General features: G+C 39.6%; 1 protein-coding gene and 1 non-coding gene across 3 annotated transcripts in view; one reads left to right on the plus strand and one right to left on the minus strand.

The window, feature by feature from the left end:
* Cdyl (chromodomain Y like) overlaps positions 1-20,202 on the plus strand; it is a 177,665-nt gene that overhangs the window by 44,808 nt on the left and 112,655 nt on the right. The window lies entirely within an intron of this gene.
* Trnav-uac (transfer RNA valine (anticodon UAC)) lies at positions 9,471-9,543 on the minus strand. Its single transcript has one exon. It is a non-coding gene; the product is annotated as a tRNA-Val (tRNA).

Raw genomic sequence — 20,202 nt, forward strand, 5'->3', positions numbered from 1 at the left:
AGAATAGTTATTTTGCGTATGGTCACATTAGCCCATCAGTCATGTCACCCTACCCTCTTCCAGACCTCAAGGTTTCTGTTTCCTAGCATATAAACTGAACTTACTCAGCCATTTCTCTGTTGAGTTTTAGGTGGAAGGCAGGTTTTCAGATGGTCTTACTGAGTCAAAAAGCACACACACTGAACAGTTCCCGTGGTGCCAGGTTGTCCTCCAGCCGTCTGTCTGTACTCACAGGTTGAGCACCGGTTTGATCGTGATCACTGTCAGCCTTTACCTTTTGCTAATTTAATAGACAAAAATTTGGCATATTATTGTTTTTATAGTGAAGTTGAACATTTTTCTACTTTATCATTTTTAAATTTTATTTTTATTTGCTCACTTTATCATTTGTTTTTCCCTTTTGTAAGACATGCTCACATTAAGGTTCTTCCTCATCAGTACATAGTCATGCTTCATACTAAATATATAGTCTGTCACAGCGTTTCCTCCTCATCTGCTGCCTGTTTTGACTTTTAAAAATATTCTTTGCTCGTATGGAGATTCCTTGGAAAGCTGGGAATGGAACCATCATTTGACCCAGCTATTCCCCTTCTCGGACTATACCCAAAAGACCTAAGAAGAGCCGTACTACAGGGAAACAGCCACATCAATGTTTATAGCAGCACAATCCACAATAGCTAGAATGTGGAACCAACCTAGATGCCCTTCAATAGATGAATGGATTAAAAAAATGTGGCATTTATACACAATGGAGTATACTCAGCACTAAAAAAAATAAAATCATGGCATTTGCAGGCAAATGGATGGCATTAGAGCAGATTATGTTAAGTGAAGTTAGCCAATCCCTAAAAAATAAATGCCGAATGTCTTCTCTGATATAAGGGAGGTGACTCAAAATGGGATAGGGAGGAAGAGCATGAGAAGAAGACTTCCACTAAATAGGGAAGAGAGGTGGGAGGGAAAAAGAGGGAGAAGGGGAGTTGCACAGAAGATGGGAGGAGAGCCTCATTGTTATACAGAATACATATATGATGTTATAATGAAAAAGTGTGTCACATTAGATTGGATAGAGAGAAAGGATGGGAGAGGAGTGAGGAGTAGGGAGGATAGGAAGGGCAGCAGAACAGAATAGACAATATGATTGATGTATGTACATTCCATGTATGTATTATATATCAAAATGCATTCTACTGTCATGTATGACTAAAAATAAATAAATAAAAATTAAAAAAATAAAGTTCCACTTTGGTTACGAAAAAAAATCCTTTGCTCTACAGAATTTTTTATTTTGATAGTCTTTATGACCACTAGCTTTTGTATCTTGATGAAATTGTTCTTTCCTGTATCAAAATTGTAAACACCCTTTTATATTTTCTTTGAGTATTTTTATAGTTTTAGTTTTGTTTTCTTTTAGATTTAAAAAAGAGATTTACTTTGGATTTTATGATTAGTAAAGGAAACATTTTATGAAGAAACAAATGTAATTAATACTGCCCATATCAATACTATCATGTAGTTGGTATTAAGTTCTTTTTAAGTATTGTTGTGGAAGAAGCAGTTATTTCTCAGCAATCATAGAGTTAATCTGATTGTAAGATTGACATGGGGAACAACGTCAAGCCAAGAACTCTGCTGTCATCTAGGCTGTGAGTGGTGTAGCCTGAGGTTGACCAGGGCTCCAGCCTCTCCGTCATGTGCACCCAGTTCACACACCTCATGTTCAATGTCACTAACTATGATTTGTTCTGCTTTTTACAAGATTTCCCACTATCATTAAACACTTACAGGTATAACTCACGAATGTTTTATATCCTATTTGCTGTATTGTTTTAAAATCTGCTTAATCTTTTAGCCATTTCATTTTTTTCCATACTTTTTTCTTTTGTAAAGAGTGTCCCTTACAGTTATGGCACATAACCCGTGGAGCCGCCAGGAACCAGCTGACCTCAGCGAGCCTTTTCAGGGCTTGAGCTTGGAGGGTGTGCTCTCTCCCAGTAGGTATTTAATTACTGTCGCACAGTTACAAGTAGTACTGTGACGTGCTCTCAGAGCATGCTTTGCGTTTTAAGAGAGGATTAAAAAAATGCAGTGAAATTACTGGATCCAAAGCTGTGAGCATGTGAAGCTTTTGTTGGAGCCAGCTATTACCCGGAGGACCTGAGAGGCCTCTGGAGCATCCCTTTCCTGTACTAGGCATCATGCAGCAAGCAAAATAAAAAACCAGGCTCACTTGATAGAAGAGGGTTTCTTTTAATTTGTACTATTCAGATCACTAGAAGCTAAGTAAGTGAATTTCGTTAGCCCTTTTCTATTTAACAACAATTTCATATTATCTGTTCATATTAACACCTTTTTATGGCAGATATATTTCTCAATTTATTTTCTTTATGCTTTGACACTTTTTATTTATCTCTATTTCACTTTTTTTAACGTAGATAGGTCCATTGATCTTGCAGTTTGTAATTTGAACTTAAATGCCATTCCCAAGTGTAATTTTAAAATTTTAATCATGTTAAGCTTTTAAATTTGTAATTTGCCTGGCAGGATTTATTTTGCCCAAGCTGTGTCTTGAGTGGTCTAAGTTTCATATTCAGCCAGTATTGCCAGTATCACTCACGGCTCATCTTTCCCCTTTACCAAAGGGAAACTTTGTATACTGGGATCTGTTTGGGGCAGGTTTATGACATCAGAATTAAATAAATTTATCTGTGCAGTTCTGTTTCTTGGGATAAGACATTTCCCTGAAGAAACTTTGAAAGTATATCTTTTACCTATTAAGAATGTTCAAGTATTGGTAATTCTTGTTCTGTGGCTACTGCTAAAATTGTGTTTCCTCAGCTTCGATATCCTTGAATAAGACAGTAGCTGACTACTAAAATTAAAAATAGGAAATAACCAAGAAAGGCAGTGGATAGTAAAAGTGATATGATCCTGGTAACCCCGGGAAGGATTATTTGTTCCCAGGGAAGGGAAAGATTTTGGGAGCCTTTTGAAGGAATCCTTGGTAGTGTCTTCTGTGGAGGGTTTGTACTGTGTACAACTGGATTGGTCTGCATCTTTGCCCTTGGTTGGTTGTCTTGGCAGTGAGTGTGTTCTGAGTTCTTTCTCCATAAAGTCTCAAGACTCTCCATGAGTTCCTCAGAATGGGGACTGTAATTTAATTGTTTTCCATGTGCAAATGATCTTCTTGTGCCCGGTTTTCCTGCTTATACTGTGCTCGTCCTGCTTCGTTGGGCAGCTTTTGACACCATTTTAACTTTGCGTCTTCAGGAGGGAGGCACAGTTGTATTCTGTAGTGAAATGCTAAGTGGAGAAGGCGTGAGAGCCAACTCTGAACCATGCTTTCAGTATTAAAATTGTGGACTGAAAAATCATGTTAGGCTGGGGGTGTGGCTCAGTGGAGAGTGCTTGCCTATAATGTTTGAGGCACTGGGTTCGATACTCAGCACCACATATAAACCAATTAATAAATAGAGTAAGAGGTCCATTGACAAGTTAAAAAAATATTTTAAAAAATCATGTTATGGAGCCGGGGGTGTTAGTGGTAGAGTGCTTGCCTAGTTATGTGTGAAACACTGGGTTCAATCCTCAGCACCACATAAAAATAAATGAATGAAATAAAGGTATTATGTCTAGCTAAAACTAAAAATATTTTTTTAAAAAAATCATATAATGCTTGCACAAGGCCCTAGGTTCAGTCCCCAGCACTGCAAAAAAAAAAAAAAAAAAAAAAAACTAGGTGACTGGAGGACTTCTGTTTTTAGTCGTTTTTCTTTTCCCAGGGGCCGATGTCCTGCTCCTAAGTCTGTTTTGAAAGTTAACCCAGGTGCTGTGTAATTGCAGTGCTCTCTGTAGGTCCTATAGTTGGGAGTGCCTCCCCAAGACCCCCAGAGATGAACTTGGGCCCACAGTCAAATCTCTGCATACCTTGAAAAGGAAGGTAGAGGTGGCACTCTGTATCCGTGGGTTCTTTATTCATGGATTCAACTAATCCAGACAGTAAAACAGTTGTGTATACTGAACATGTGCATTTTTTTTCCTTGTCATTATTCCCTAAACAATACAGCATTTCAATCATTTACATAGCATTTACAGTGTACCAGATATTATAAGTAATCTTCAGGTGATTTAAAGTACCCAAGAAGATATGTGTAGGTTCCGTATAGATGCCACACCATTTTATATAAGGGACTCGAGCACCCACAGATTGTGTTATCTGAGTGGTCTTGGAACCAATTCCCTGCAGAATTGGAGGGACCATTGTACGACTTGCTTAAACTTTTTTCTTCTTCTTTCCTTTTAGTGTATAGCTCCTCACTGTTCTTGTGACTAGGGAATTGCTTTGCATGTAATCTTTTGTGATAAATCCCATTAGTATTTTGAGATTTTGAATGCTCTTTGCTAGTTGATGACTACTCCTGTATGTCGGTCACTGTGTGTAGAGCTGAGATGCTCCCAGCCTGGACGGTGCCAGTGCTTAGGCTGTAGGATGACGTGGTCTCTGTGCAGCCCACTGTTGGGCAGGTGGGGGAATCCAAGCCCAGAAGTGGGGGGCTTTGCTCTACTCATCCTGGTTCCAACTCTTCCAACATCCACTTGCAATATGGCTGTGACTTCTGTCCTTTCTGTTGCTGACCTGCTGATAACCCCTTTGATGAAGTTTGCTGCTTTGTGGGCCCAGCTTAGTCTTAACAGGTGTCATCATGACGACGGCATGAGGTGTATGGTATCCACAGTTTTCGTTTAAGATCTTGAGGATGAAAGAAGTTAGTTGAGCTGCTCTCCACCACCCCCTTTGGTCCCTGCTTATTTCTGCTTTTGCCCCATAGTCTGGAGCAGGTGTTTATGGCAGGGGTTTTCAAGGGGGAATGTGGATTGAATTTGCTTCCCAGGGACATTTGTCAGTGTCTGAAGACACTTTGTCAGGACCAGCTTGGTGTGTGTGTGTGTGTGTGTGTGTGTGTGTGTGTGCGCGCGCGCGCGCGCGCGCGCGTGCGCACCCGCAGGGGTGCTCCTGGCACCTGTGGAGAGGCTAGGGACGCTGCTGATCATCCTGCCACGCACAGGACATCCCTTTAGAGACTTGGCTGGCCTCAAATGTCAGTAGTGCTGGAGTGAAGGAACCCTGGTTTATGGGAATGCCCCAGGTGATAGTGATGGGGTAAAGTCTGGGGGAGACCCTAGCAGGACAAGGGACTGGAGGAAGGTGGATTAGGCAGTGAGGAGGAGGAGAAGGGGCGGAGCTGAACCAGTGCTGGGATTGCATACTGATCTTTAATCCATCTCCCTCCGCCATTCTCTGTGTTGGTAGGTCCTCAGGCCACACAGTTATACTGAGAGCTCTTAGAAACAAATAACCATGGAGAGATCTAGATTTTCCCTAAGAGAGTGCAGTTGCTCCCAACAGGCAGATAAACAGCCTTGTTTCCTGCAATTGTAGCATTTCTGTTGTTTCAGAGCCCTGAATAGACCTGGTGACTCCAAAATGATTACTAAAAACACCCAATTTACTTTGTGGGGTCAAACAAAAAATTTAGAGATCCAGTTTCACCAGTGGTTGGCTGTGAAGGTGGCCTTTTTACTTCCTCTCACCCTGATTTCTGTGCAGTAATGAATCAGGCTCAGTGATTAGTTAACAATTCTAAACCTAGTCTGTACCATGGGGAAGAAAGATGAGTTCCTCTGCTGTTTGGATTCTGCCATTTTCTTCTTTCTTTCTAGTAGCATCAAGCTTTTTCAGGGTCCTGAGGTTCAGCTCCTGCATCTTGGCTGGTGTCTCTCAGTGAATGGGATAGAGGAATACAATGTTCATGCAGTCGATAGTGTGTGTTCTGTTCTCCTGCCTCCTGGTGTACTTAAGAGGCGAACAGACAGGAGACTTAGCTCTGTGAAGGAGCACAAGATCAAATTAAACCAACTCCATGGTGAGTGCTTGGGGAAATGATGTCGTAGTTAGAAATGATGTCCACAAAATGACTGAGCTACCTTAATTATTACGTGGATGGAAACAGCCCTTCAAAACAAAAATAAAAGTACAGTGGTAAGATACACTGGCAGGCCTAGAATGTACCAAAACACCAGAATAGTGAAACTTTTAAAATCCATAAAAAAGCCTAAAGTTCTTGCCTTACACCTAGATGTGAAATCCTGTCAGAACAGTCTTGTATCTTTACTGAGTTCTGGGCACAGAAAATATCCAATGGAAATAGCAGTGAGAGCAGCTTTTGTGTTTTCTAGTCCTGCATTTAATTATATTAATCTTATTAATGATACAGTGTAGACTCTTATTTCATCTTTATCATCATTAATCTTTTCTTCACCTACTCATCTTGTGACTGTAATGCTTTTGTAGTCCAAGTAACAGAAGGTTCAGGTATATGGAATGTAGATCAGAGAAGCATTGATTATCACCACCACATGGGAATTCTTTGTGTAAAAGTGTTCCTTGGATTTCCATGTATTCTTCCATGTATTCAATTGTGATTTAGAAAATGAAAAGCATGTGCCTGTGGGATTATTTAGAGGAAGGTATGCATCTGCATTGTCCATATTATAATTTGGCTTAATTTTATTTGCGCCCAAAGCCACATGTTAGTTATTTTTGCAACACTGTGTTTACCACCTGTCCTGGTTTGGCTCTTCGGTGTCCCACAAAAGCTCACGTGTTGAAGGCTCAGAGGTGGGGCCTAGTTGAAGGAAATCGGTCCCTGGGGGCTTGCCCTTGAAGGGGATATGGGGACTCCAGCACCTTTCTGTTCTCTGTCTGCTTCCTGGCCACCTCAAGGTAAGCAGCTTTCCTCCACCACATGCTTGCTCCATGGTGCATGGCCTCACACAGACCCCAAAGCAATGGAGCCGAGGGACCATGACTGCACCTGTGCAGCCATGAGCCAAAATAAGGTTCTTCCCCATTCACGTTTTTGTCAGGTATTTTGTTGTAGTGATAGAAAACTGAGTAATATACCACCCACAATGTTATTTTTTTTATTTAAGTAAATCATCGTTTTTAACATTTATATTTGAAAGTAAAGTTTATTTCTATTATAAATGTATCACCCAGTTAAATAGAAGTGTAAAAAGCATAAAACTACCGTGTTAATTTTAGAGAATATGTCAATAGAAATGTTTATTGATAGATTTATAGACTCACATTCATCTAATTGATGTGTGCACAGTTGGAAAGTACAGAAGATAACTAATCATTTTCTTTATTTTGGTTGAATACCAAGAATTTCGAATGCTGGCACTGAAAGTGACTTTGGTTTCAGGGAGCCATCAGAAGCCATTCTCAAAAGCTGAGAGTGTCAGGTTTTTGGGGGTACAGACAGCAGGGTAAGGGCTTAGCCACTCATTGCTGATATCTGTTATGGTTAAATGAAACTTATTTCATGCCTTTGAGTTTCTTTATAATGTGGAAAATGTTTTCAGTGAGTTTTTCTGGTAAGATCACCAGGGTCCTGCAGACAGTGGAGACAGCCCTGCACACTTTACATTTATGACCCCAAAGCCCTGCATGTGTGCTCACAGGGAGTTCATCTCCTCCTGAGTGTGGGACACCACCTTGTAAGCACAGGTCTAGACACCCCGAGCACTCAGATGCCTTGAGTGAGCAATGCCTTGCAGAACACTCCGACTCCTGAAGCCTACACAGTCATGCCTGTGCCTGACGTGGACCTTCCTCCATTGTGATTCCATGTCCTCCCCATCTTTCCCTTCAGAAATTGGGGAGAAGAGGTGCAGGATTCTACAGTTTTCTTTAACAAGTTGTTACATTTTGAGTTTGCTTCTCTATGTAAAAACAGTAAGTAGAATTTAGAATTCCACACTAGTGTTCATATTTCCAAGATGACTTTTACCTTTCAGACTTTTTAATCACTTAATTGATCTTAGTCACAGTGGGTCCAACAGAAGGAACAGATATTCAGAAAGCAGCCTCAATCCCATTTCCCAGTTATGTGAGCTTGTACAGCACACACATATGAACATGCTGCCGGTTTTTAGGAGTGGCTTTTTGATCTGTCACTGATAAGAATATATGGGGCACATGGGGTAATTCAGTATTTACAAATCTCCATTAGAGGTCAGGCATGTTATCCATCCCGTCTGTACTTCTATTTTCTTATGATAAACTGAATGTAACATAAAACTTGCCATTTTAACCATTTTAAGTGTATGATTAAGTGACATTAATTACAATGTTGTATCACTATTGCAGAAATGTCACTCAACTTAAACAGAAACGGCAACTACTGTGTATTAATTTCCCATTCTCTTCTTCCCATAGTCCTTCCTCAGTGAATTTGCTTATCCCAGATATTTGGTATAAGGGAAACCATGCAATATTTGTCCTTATTTGGCCTTCTTCATTTAGCATAATGTTTTCAAGGTTCATCCGTGTTTTATGTATCAGAATCTTATTTTCTTTGAGAGGAAGGGGCTTGAACCCAAGGCCTTGCTCATGCTAGGCAAGTACTACACCAATTGAGCTACGCCTCCACCCCCTGCCTTGTGCCTTTTTAATGGCTGAATAATACTCCATGCTATAGTCATACCACATTGTATTTATCTACTTTAGTGGACATGTGGGCCATTTTTCTATTTTTGTCTATTGTGAATAATGCTGCAAATTGACCTACACATTGTTTGAGCTTCTTGTTTTCAGTTATTTTTGATCCATGTCTAGGAGTAAGTCATAGATCGTGTTGTGGGTCATTATTGGGTCATATGGTGATTCTGTTTTTAACTTTAAGGGATTGCCAAACTATTTCACATTGTGGCTACACCATTTTACATTCTCACCAACAAAACCCCTTAGCAATTATTTTTAGGGTTTTTAAAAATTTTTTTATTTATTTATTTTTTTGTAGTCAGCCTAATATTTGTAAAGGGGTATCTCATTGTGGTTTGATTTGCATTCAAGGAGAAGCATTTTATTTTTGCCAAAAAGCCTATTTAAATTTTAACAGGGGTTGCATTGAATTTGTGTATCATTTTGGTTTATACTGGTAAAGAGAAGTGTATTGATTTGTGTGTGAATCTTTTTTTTTTTAATATTTTATTTTTATTTTTTTTAGTTCTCGGCAGACACAACATCTTTGGTATGTGGTGCTGAGGATCGAACCCGGGCCGCACGCATGCCAGGCGAGCGCGCTACCGCCTGAGCCACATCCCCAGCCCTTGTGTGTGAATCTTGTATCCTACAACTTTACTGAATTTATTAACTGTAATGGCTTTCCTATAGATTCTTTGGAATTGTCTCTATACAGTCCTTTCTGTTGTATGTGAGTAAATATAGTTTGACATCCTTTGCTATCTGGGTGTCTTCCCCCTGCCTCCTTGTGTAATTGCTTTGACTACACCTCTCAGTACAGAACTGGTGAAAACAGGCATCCTTGCCTTGTCCTGAAAGTGCCAATCTCTCATCATTTGTTAAGTTGTTAGCTATGGATTTTTTTTTTTTTTTTTTTTTTTGGCGGTGCTGGGGATTGAACCCAGGACCTTGTGTATGTAAGGCAAACACTCTACCAGCTGAGCTATATCCCCAGCCCAGCTATGGATTTTTAATAAATACTCTTTATCATGTTGAGGAAATTCCCTTTTATTCTCAGTTTTTGCTATGGAAGGATGTTGGATTTTTGTCAGTACCTCTTCTACACTGATTGAATTGATTGAGGTGATGTAGTTTTCTTCTGTTTAAAAAAATTTTTTTTGCTGTTGTTGTAGATGGACTCAATACCCTTACTTTGTTTTTTTGTTTGTTTGTTTATGTATGTATGTATGTATGTATGTATGTATGTGTGTATGTATGTATGTATGTATGTATGCTGAGGATTGAACCCAGGGGCTCACACATGATAGGCAAACACTCTACCACTGAGCCCCAGCCCCAGCCCCCTTTTCCTTCTATTCATGTATGGATTCTTTGTGATGTTGATTGAACCAACTTTGCATTCCTGGGATAAATTCCATTTGTTCATGTTTCATAATCCTGTTAATATCCTGGGGGATTCAGTGTATTAGTATAGTCAGTCCTCAATATTCATGTATTCCACATTTGCAAATTTATGTAGTGACTAACCTCCAAATGAATACTGCAGGACTTTCATGTCATCTGTGGACATGCCTAAAGAAGCAAGAAAATTTGAGTCACCTGATATGCACCTTCTTGTTTGAGGTTGACCATGTCAACACACTGCTTGTTCAGCTTTTCACAGAGAGGTCAGCGGATGGAAGTATAGTGCCCTGGGCCAGTTTATGGGGTTTGCATCCCAACTCTGGTACCTGTCTGAAGGATGACTCAGGCAAGTCACTAACACTTCCGGTTTTGTTTTGTTTTTCTTCTTTTGTAAAACAGAATCTATCAGGATCAGTTTATTGTAGGATTTTAAGATTATAGTCTGTGTGATGAGTGAATGAGTGTGAGCAAGTGAGCGTGTGTATTTGGTGTGACAGCAGTGGTTTATCATTTACTAATTCAGTTTTCTTAGTATCTTCATAAAATAAAACTGCTACTAATATAACAATTCACTCTATTTTGTTGAGGAATAGTTGCATATATATTGATAAGGGATTTTGGTTTAAATGTTTTCCAATTTAATTTGTTAATTTAATAAAAATGTTTTCTTTTCTAGTGATATCTTAGTCAGGATAATATAGGTATGAGAATGAATTAGGAAATATTCTTTTATTTTTTGGAGGAGTTCAGGAAGCTTGGTGCTAACTTTGCTTTAAATGTTTGGTAGAATTCAGTGATAACATGTGGTCTTTACTTTGTTGGGAGGTTTTTGTTGTTTTTCATTTCTGAGTTTAGTTATTTGTATCTTTAATCTTTTTTTTTTTTCCTTTGTAAAGATTTGTAGATTCCTGTAGAGCTTTTAAAAGAACCAACTTATTTATTTATTTTTTTGGTAGGGGAGGGTACCAGAGATTGAACTCGGGCAGTTAACCACTGAACCACACCACCAGCCCTCTTTTGTATTTTATTTAGAGACAGAGTCTCATGGAGTTGTTTAACACCTTGCTCTTCGCTGAGGCTGGCTTTGAACTCATGATTCTCCTGTCTCAGCCTCCCTAGCTGCTGGGATTACAGGCGTTGCACCACTGCGCCCAGCTGAAAGAACCAACTCTTGGTTTCATTGATTTGTCTGTTTTTTAAATATAATCTCTATCTTTTTAAATTTCTATCCTTCAGCTAGTTTGGGCTCATATTTGACTTTTTTTCAAAAAAAAGTTTCTTGAGATCTATAGTTAGGCGATTGATTCAAGATTTCTTTTTTCGGTAGGATTTATAGCTATAAATCAACCTCTGAGCACTGTCTCCACTGCATTTCATATTTCATATATGTTGTGATTTTGTTTTCATTTGTCTCATTATCTTCTTTATTCCTTGGTGGTTTCTTTAAATTCCAGCAGATACTAAAGTGTCTTTGATTCAGTCATTTAAAATTTGAAACTTTTTTTTTTTTTTTTTTTTAATGGTGCTGGGGATTGAACCCAGAGCCTTGTGCATTGCAAAGCAAGCACTCTACCAATTGAGCTATATCCCCAGCCCTGAAACTTTATTGAGGTCTAATATTTTGTCTGTTCTGGAAAATGATTCATGTGTGCTTGAGGAAGGTGATTTTGCTGTGTGGTGGAATGTTGTACGTATTTCTGTTAGTGTCATGGTTCATGGTTTCAGTCAAGTCTCTTTTTCCTTACTATCTTATGTCTGGTGTTCTGTCCTTTATTGAAAGAGGTGTATTGAAGTCTGCAACTATCATAGTAAAACCGCCTTTCTCTTTTCGGTTTTGTCAGTCTTTGCTTCACATAGTTTAGAGCACATAAATGTTTGTAATGTTATATCTTTTTTAATATTCATTTTTTATAGTTGTAGATGGACAGCATGCCTTTATTTTATTTATTTTTTAATTTGGTGCTGAGGATCGAACCCTGTGCCTCACACATGGCAAGTGCTCTGCCACTGAGCTACAGCCCCATGTTATGTCTTTTTTAAAAAAAAATATTTATTTTATTTATATGTAACAGCTGAATGCATCACAATTCTTATTACATATATAGAACTCAATTTTTTCCATGTTATGTCTTTTGATTGAGGGATGGATTGACCTTTGAATCAGTGCCCTTTGTCTCCCATAATAGGTTTTTAAACTTTGTTTGTCTTTTTATTCAGTTATTTTATATGGTGCTTAGGATCAAGCCCAGTTTCTCACACATGCTAGGCAAGCCCTCTAACCCTGAGACAACCCCAGCCTCCCTGTAATAGTTTTTTCTTTCTTTCTTTCTTTTTAATATTTATTTTTTAGTTTTTGGCGGACACAGCATCTTTATTTGTATGTGGTGCTGAGGATCGAACCCAGGCCTTACCAATGCCAGACGAGCGTGCTACCGCTTGAGCCACATCCCCAACCAATAGTTTTTTTCTTAAAGTCTATTTTGCCTGATACTAATGTACCTACTCCAGGTCTGTTTTCATTATTGTTTGGTCAGGTTTTTGTATCCATTTTGCCAGTTGCTCCCTTTTGTCAGAAAAGTTTATCTTGCATTTAAAGTAATTACTAATAAGGAAGCTTTTCTTCCATTTTGCCGTTACCTAGATTTTTACTTCTTTTGTCCATTATTTCCTCAACTGCAGCCTTATGTTATTGGATTTCTTTCATTTTTGATAGTGGATAGTTTTAATTCCCTTCTCATTTTCTTCCTTTTTTTCACCAGGGATTGAACGCAGGGGCACTCAACCACTGAGCCATATCCCCAGCCCTATTTTGTATTTTATTTAGAGTCAGGGTCTCACTGAGTTGCTCACCATTGCTGAGCTTGGCTTTGAACTCATGATCCTCCTGTCTCAGCCTCCTGAGCCCCTGGGAGTGTGCGCCTGGTTCCCTTCTTATTTTTCTTCCTCTAGGTATTTCCTTTGTGGCTATCATTAAGATCACATGTAACAATGTAAATTTATAACAGTGTACTAGTTTGAATGGTACCAGCTTAACCATAGTAGCATACAGATGTCTCTCTCTGCATCCGCCCCCTTTCTGTGTGCCCAGTGTCTTGGACTTGTGATTATTTTTCATGCATTCACCTTAAAATCACAAATGGAATTAAAAATGGGCTTACAGTCCCAAAATACAATAGTGCTTGTGTCTTCACACTACCACCGGTCTTTCTTCCTGCTTTGTTTTAGGCTTTGAGTTACTGTCCGGCTTGCTCCCACTTGAGGACTTCACCTGTGGCATTCCTTGGAGGACAGGTGAAGTGGTGGTGGGCTCTCGCAGCTTTGTTTATCTGTGAATGTTTTTCTTTTTAAATATTTTTTAGTTGTAGATGGACATAATACCTTTGCTTATCTTTATGTGGTGTTGAGGATCGAACTGAGTGCTCTACCAGTGAGCCCCAGCCCTATAAATGTTTTTCTTCATCCCTCATTTTTGAAGATCAGTTTGTGGGATATAGGCTGATTGGCGCTCGCGCTCTCTCTCTCTCTCTCTCTCTCTCTCTCTCTCTCTCTCTCTCTCTCTCTCTCTCTCTGTGTTCCATTCCCCACCCACCCACTTCAGTACTTTAAATGTCATCCCATTCCTCTCCAGCCCCTGTGGTTTCTCCTGAGAAATAATGCTGTTAATCTTATTAAGTTTCCTCACATGTGTTGAGTCACCTTTCTTCCTGTTTTTGGGATCCTCCTTGTGTGGATAGTTTCCGCCAGTTAATTGTAGTATGCTTTTGTGGTGTTCTTTAATTTTAAATGGCTTGGAGATCATTGATTTTCTTGGATTTGTAAAATCATGTCTTTCCTCAAATTTGGGATTTTTAGCCATCATTTAAAAAAAAAATAGCCCCTCTGCCTCTCTTCTCATCGTAGATCTCTCTTAATTCATTGGTTGTTGTACTTCATGGTATCCCGTTAGTCCTTTGGGGCTTGTTTAATTATTCTTATTCTTTAAATTGTCCTGTTTTTAAGTGATTGGCATTTTTTATCGCTCAAATCTGTTGTTGAACCCCTTTAATTTCAGTTATTAAATTTTTCAGAATGTTTCTTCGGTTCCTTTATGTAATTTCTATTTATTGGTTTTGCTTCTAAATAATTTTCCTGGTTTTCTTAAGTTCTTTATTTCTATTAACTTTTTGAATATATTAAGAGGGTCTATTCTTTTCTCAAGTTAAGTTTGATGTCTGGGCTTCCTTGTAGCTGGTTTCTGTCAGTTTTTGTTCTTCTGAATATATCATACTTTCTCATTTTATGAGCCTTGTGATATTGGAAACTGAAATTTGATTATTACAATATAGGAACTCTGGACATCAGAGTCCCCCTTCCTCAAGTTTTGCAGGATTTTTTAATTTTAATTTTTTTTTTTTTTACAAAGACCATATTCCTTGTTGTGTGTTGTCACTGAAGTCTCTGATCCTTAGCCTGTGTTTCACTAGTGCTTTGACAGAAATTTCCTTTGTATGCACAGAGCTAAATAAAACAGTACCTCACTTGGTCCTCGAATGCTGACCCATGATAGGGCATTCCTCCCACAATTAGCCAGGCTTGCACTGAGCCTGGCTGAAAGCTGAGGGTCCTGGGCATGTGCATAGCTTTCTGTCAGCCCCTTTACTCCTGAATGCTTTTAAATATCCTGGTTTCCCAAAGGCTCTTGCCCAGCTTTTCTGTTCCAATGTCCTTTGAAGTGCATTGTATGCCTCAGTTGTGTGGTCTTTTCTCTCACTGTCTGTGGGTGTTTTTTAATGTGCCCTCACTTTTCTTGCCTAAGGGATCGTGTAACTGTCCTGAAGGGGTGGCTCCCAGTCAGGTTAGAACATATCTAAACAATTTGTAAATAAAATCTGCTCTGCTTCCTTTGAGTAGTGAGCCAGGGACCCCAATTGGGAATGCAGGCTGCCGGCTGGGGAAGAGGGTGGGGCAAAAGAAAGGTAAAAATAACCACAAAGCTTTTTTACTGTTTTAAAGCTGCCTTGTTGCATGTGTGATTTGAGGTCACTTGTTGGTTGTAAACCTTTGTCCAGAGTTCTGACAAAATTCATTCTAACAGTCGATGCTGTTTTTGATGTTTCTGTTGGGAGTAGGAAGTCGGAGTATCCTGCCCCTCAGTTTCTGACCCTGTCTGTGCTTCTGAGTGGTCAAAGGTCAGTAGAGATTTTAAATGTTCTAGTGTGTAGAAGGATGGTCCCCACAGCTCAGGGTCTGCATAAGGAAAGCCATCATCCCTGTAAACAGCTGACGCTAGATAAGCGGTACTTCTCGCTGACCAGAGGGATAAGGCATCTAACAAAGATGGAGCCCGTGCTTGCTTTATTTATAGCGGTACAGATCAAAGGGGATGGGTAGGTGTCGAAATCAGTGCTATTAATAATTATTTGAAGGTGGATTGTCTTTAAATGCAAGTGTATATTAGACCACTCCAGTTGTCAAATATGAACAATGCAAAGTGTTGGGTGTGCTGGAACACCCCAACTACCATTCGGTGCACACTAATTAAACACTATAAGCAAATCACACAATCTTAGGGCAACCACAGGCCCCCAAATACCTCTCAGGTCATGAGACTTCTCTTAGCCAAAGAGCAGAGTTGTCCTTGTCTGGACATGAGGGAATGGTGGAGCCGGTCCAGGGACCTACAGCAAGGCAGGCGGTCTCACAGATGTCATTGGAGCAAAACTCTTCAGTGTGGCAGGACAAGCAATTTAAGCACAGTTTCAAGTTGGTGGTGTCATTTGGTGATTGGTTACACCCAGTGACAGTCAGTGTCCATTGGTTATGTCCAGTGAGGTGATGAATTGCAACTGGGCATGTTCTTTGCACATGTCCGTGGAGCTGTGCTCCCTGTCAGTTGTAACCAGTCGTTGCTAAGCGTGCCTATGGCTAGTGCTGCCTACAGCTCTTTATCAGTTGCAAGCAGACATGACTAAGCAGTTCAATGGCTGCTGTTCCTTATGGCTAGCAACATGAGTCCCAGCATGTCTATGGCAGAAGCTCCATACAGTAGGTCTAAAGCTTCAGTGTGGGAGGAGTCTTGTCTCCTTCAGGAAGTCTTGCTTCTTCAGGGCAGCAGGATGAGGGAGTAAGCAGCCTGTATGGCTCTTAGCAGTTGACCCTCATCTCCAGTGCTGTGCTAAACTTGAGATGGAGCAAGGCAGGACGCCACGTGAACCAGGCATTCTCAAACCAGTGAGGTTACTACTAGTTCCTGATGTCATGGCTTCAACATCGCTTTTAGTTCACACACAGTTCACAAATGGCTCCCCACAGGTGCTAATGTGCATAAAGTAAATACAGTGTTCATAAATTCAAACATTCATTCTGTGCCACCCAGGCAGTCATCTTGGGTACCCCTGGAGGAAAGCATCATGCCTAATCCCCTATCATAGACAGACCTTGGATAGCATTGGCAATTTGCTTCAGCAGCCCCCACTCTATTCCAGTTCAGGATGCTGTGTTTAATATGTCATAACAGCCTCATTGACTTGCAGGCACACCACAACTCATGGTTTGTGATCTGAACCCCCCCCCCATTGGTATTTTTTTGTTTGTTTGTTTGTTTCTTCTTTCTTTTCTTTTTTTTTGGTACCAGGATTGAATTTAGGGACACTTGACCTCTGAGCCACATCCTCAGTCCTATTTTGTATTTCATTTAGAGATGGGGTCTCACTGAGTTGCTAGTGCCTCGCTGTTGCTGAGGCTGGCCTTGAATTTTCGGTCCTTCTGCAAATAATCTCAGGTACTTGGCCTCGGGAGCCAAGTACCTGAGATTATAGGCATGCACCCCTGCATCCAGTCCTAATTGGTGCTTTTTGATCTGGGAACTTTTAAATCTGTTATTCACAAGGCTTAGGTTTCTTTGTCAGCCGCAAATGCCATCCATGACTGTGTACGTAGAAACAGGTTCTCCAGAACCCAGAGTGGGTTTATTTATTTATTTTATATACGTGCTTTCAGAATTCTAACACTCTAGAGGAGCTGGAATTTTAACTTAGTGTGGTGAATTCTCTTTATCCCCCACCTCCTTCTTTCTTTCCTTCCTTCCTCCAGTTTTTATTTTCTTCCTCCAGGGACCTGGGAATTTGGACCTTCTACTCTTTTTTCCAGAGATACCACTTGTCTCTGTCCACTGTGGAGCAGGGGCTCTTGCTGCCCTTCCTCCTCTTCTGTTTCTGTAGTAAGTACTTTGTCCTGCTAAAATCTTTTAAGACACTACTCATTAAATTTTTCTTTTTCTTTTTTCTGCAGTGTTGAGGATCAAACCCAGGGCCTCATGCATGCTCTGCAAGTGCTTTACCACAGAGCCATACCTGCTGCCCCTAAAATATTTTTAATTAGGGCAAAATGAGGATCCTAAATACTTTTTAATGCATATCACTACACAACAGGTTAAAAAGTAATTTGCACGTAAATGTTACACGGAGGAATGAAGCAGCTTGGTGAAATTGGGGGGCTAGCTTGACTCTCGGTGTGCTGGGCTTTAGTGTGGCGGAGGGAAGCCAAAATGCCAGCACTGTATATGAGGAATAGGTGGAAAACGGCAGTGGGCAGGTCCCTGTTTGCCTCTGCACCTTGCTAGGGTTGGGCCTGTTCTTGTTCTGGGTGTATTGAGAATTGGGAGATAAGGAAGTGGATGGAACAAAAATGGGGTTCATCTGGAATGGCTCCCTGGGATGGAAGAGAGAGGGAGAGGGAGAGGGGGAGGGGGAGGGGGAGAGAGGGGGAGAGAGGGGGAGTTCACTCCCACGTCTGCCTGTGATTTCACTTCCTCAAAGTAAGGCAGGAGCAGTGTTCCATGTCTCCAGTGTCTTACGCGATGCCTTGCACATAATAGTCACTCCTGTGCTAAATGAATGAGGGTCCAGATAAGCTAGAGCAGCCGTTCTTGGAGGCCTGGGCCCCAGGGGTAGGCATCCCGAGTTCAGTGATACTAATGGCCATTGGTTTGAGTTCATTGATTTGACTCAGCATACACTCCTCACCTAATGTTTTACCTACAGATGGTCCCCAATTTATGACAGACAGTTCAGCTTAATAATTTTCAACCTTATGATGGTACAAAGACAATACACATTCAGTAGACATTGTACTTGGAATTTCTAATTTCCCTCTCTTCCCAGTCTAGCGATATGCAGTTGCACTGTCACCAGAGGAAAGAGCCGATACGGTACTCTGCAATGTACTGTGCTCAGTAAATCACATGAGATAGTCAACATTTTACCATAAAATACTTCTTTTTCTTTTTTTCTTTTGGTATTAGGGATTGAACTCAAGGGGGGTGCTTTACCACTAAGCCACATCCTCAGCCCTACAGGATTTTTTTTTTTAAATTTTTTTTATTGGTTGTTTATAACATATAAACCTCTTGACATATCATAGATTGAAGTGGGTTATGAACTCCCAATTTTACCCCAAATGCAGATTGCAGGATCATGTCAGTTACACATCCACAATTTTACATAATGCCCTATTAGTAATTGTTGTAATTTGCTACCTTTCCTATCCCCTACTATCCCCCCTCCCCTTCCCTCACATCTTCTCTCTCTACCCCATCTACTGTAATTCATTTCTCTCCTTGTTTATTTTCCCATTCCCCTCACAACCCTACAGGGTTTTTTGTTAGATGATTGTTGCCCAATTCTAGGCTATAGTACGTGTTCTGAGCACATTTAAAGTAGGCAGGGCCGAGCTGCGATGCTCCGTAGGTTATGTGTATTAAATGCATCCTCAGCTTAACAGTAGTTTAAACTTAAAACAGACCTATCATGACTTGATCCTCTTCTAAGTCAAGGACCATCTTAGAGTGACCATATGCAGATACTCCTCCTTGGCTTACAACAGGCTTACATCAGGCTTACATCTTGACAAACCCAATGTAAATTGAAAATCTAAGTCAAAATGTATTTAACCCCAATAAAACCATCTTGTAGCGGAAAAATCCCAAGTTAAAAAAGTTACAACATTCAAATGGAGACATGTGAAGAGCAAAAGGGGCTTACAGATTGTTTTATGATTTTTGAAATATTTTGACCAATGTGTTTGCTTTATTGCATTCACAAGTAATCTAAAGTGAACTTCTATGGTCATTGGAACATTGCAGAAATTAATAATCATTCCTGCTGCATTTTTTGTAGTTTTATCATTTCTGTTGCAACATGATGTTATTAATGTCATTCTGAAGAATGTTTCTTTCTCAATTGTGGGTTTATTTGTGAAATTCTTAGAATTGCCTGCACACCTCTTTAAAAATGTTTTCAAGTTAATATGCTTGAGATAGTTGACATTTTTAGTTTATTCTTCTCTGTACACCATCATATTTTTCTATTGAAAAAATTATTCTCTTGGTGCTAAGGGAGCTTATTAGTAAGTTCAAAATAACTTCTGAAGGGAAAATAGTTTTAGTTGTTGTTTTGTTAAATTGAAATATGAAGTATTGCTGCTTAAATATTTTCACAAGAACTGTCTTTTATTTTTTTAACTTCCATTCAGAATGCCTTTGTTCAACAAATAATCTTACCAGACAAAACACTGTCAAGTAAATTGCTTCTTTCATTCTTTTGACTATTTGGCTAAATTTAGATGTTGTAAAATTTGATGTTTTTATTCAAGTAAAAATAGGAGCTCTATCAAATAATTTCCACAAATTGAAATACTCTAAAACATACAGTGAATTTCAAAATTATTCTACATTTTAAACCTGTTTTTTAAGTTAGCTTCTTGATTTATGAGGATTAACTTTATCATGTTTTCTTCTAAGTTTTAACTAATAATTGTACTTTACTAAGGGCTTAAAAATTGACCCCCCCAAAAAAATTGTTGAAAATTTTGATCTGATTTTGAACAAAATAAAGCTCAGATTTAAATATCTTAGAGTCCAGATCATTTTGTGATACTTGGATTGGTTTTCAAAGTACTCTCCTGAAGGTGAACAGCAAAAAGAATCTACACTTCGATTATGCTGGAGTTATTTTTAACTTTGGTTTAATTTGTTCCTTGTTACTATGTATGTATGAAAATCTGCACTTGTGTTGAAATCATAAAAACAAGTCATGTTCTATATTGAACTTTTTGCAGCATTATTTACAGTGATACTGGATTTTAACCTTCCGAGGTGTCAGAGTCAGTGAAGTGTTCCTGTGAAGGGCCAGGGCATTAATGGTCTATTTTGTGCTTTGTGGGCCAGACTGAAAGTAGCTGTGGATGATATGCAAATGAATGAAGACTGA

Source organism: Ictidomys tridecemlineatus, chromosome 8 (assembly GCF_052094955.1).
Source record: "Ictidomys tridecemlineatus isolate mIctTri1 chromosome 8, mIctTri1.hap1, whole genome shotgun sequence".
NCBI classification, from domain to species: domain Eukaryota; kingdom Metazoa; phylum Chordata; class Mammalia; order Rodentia; family Sciuridae; genus Ictidomys; species Ictidomys tridecemlineatus.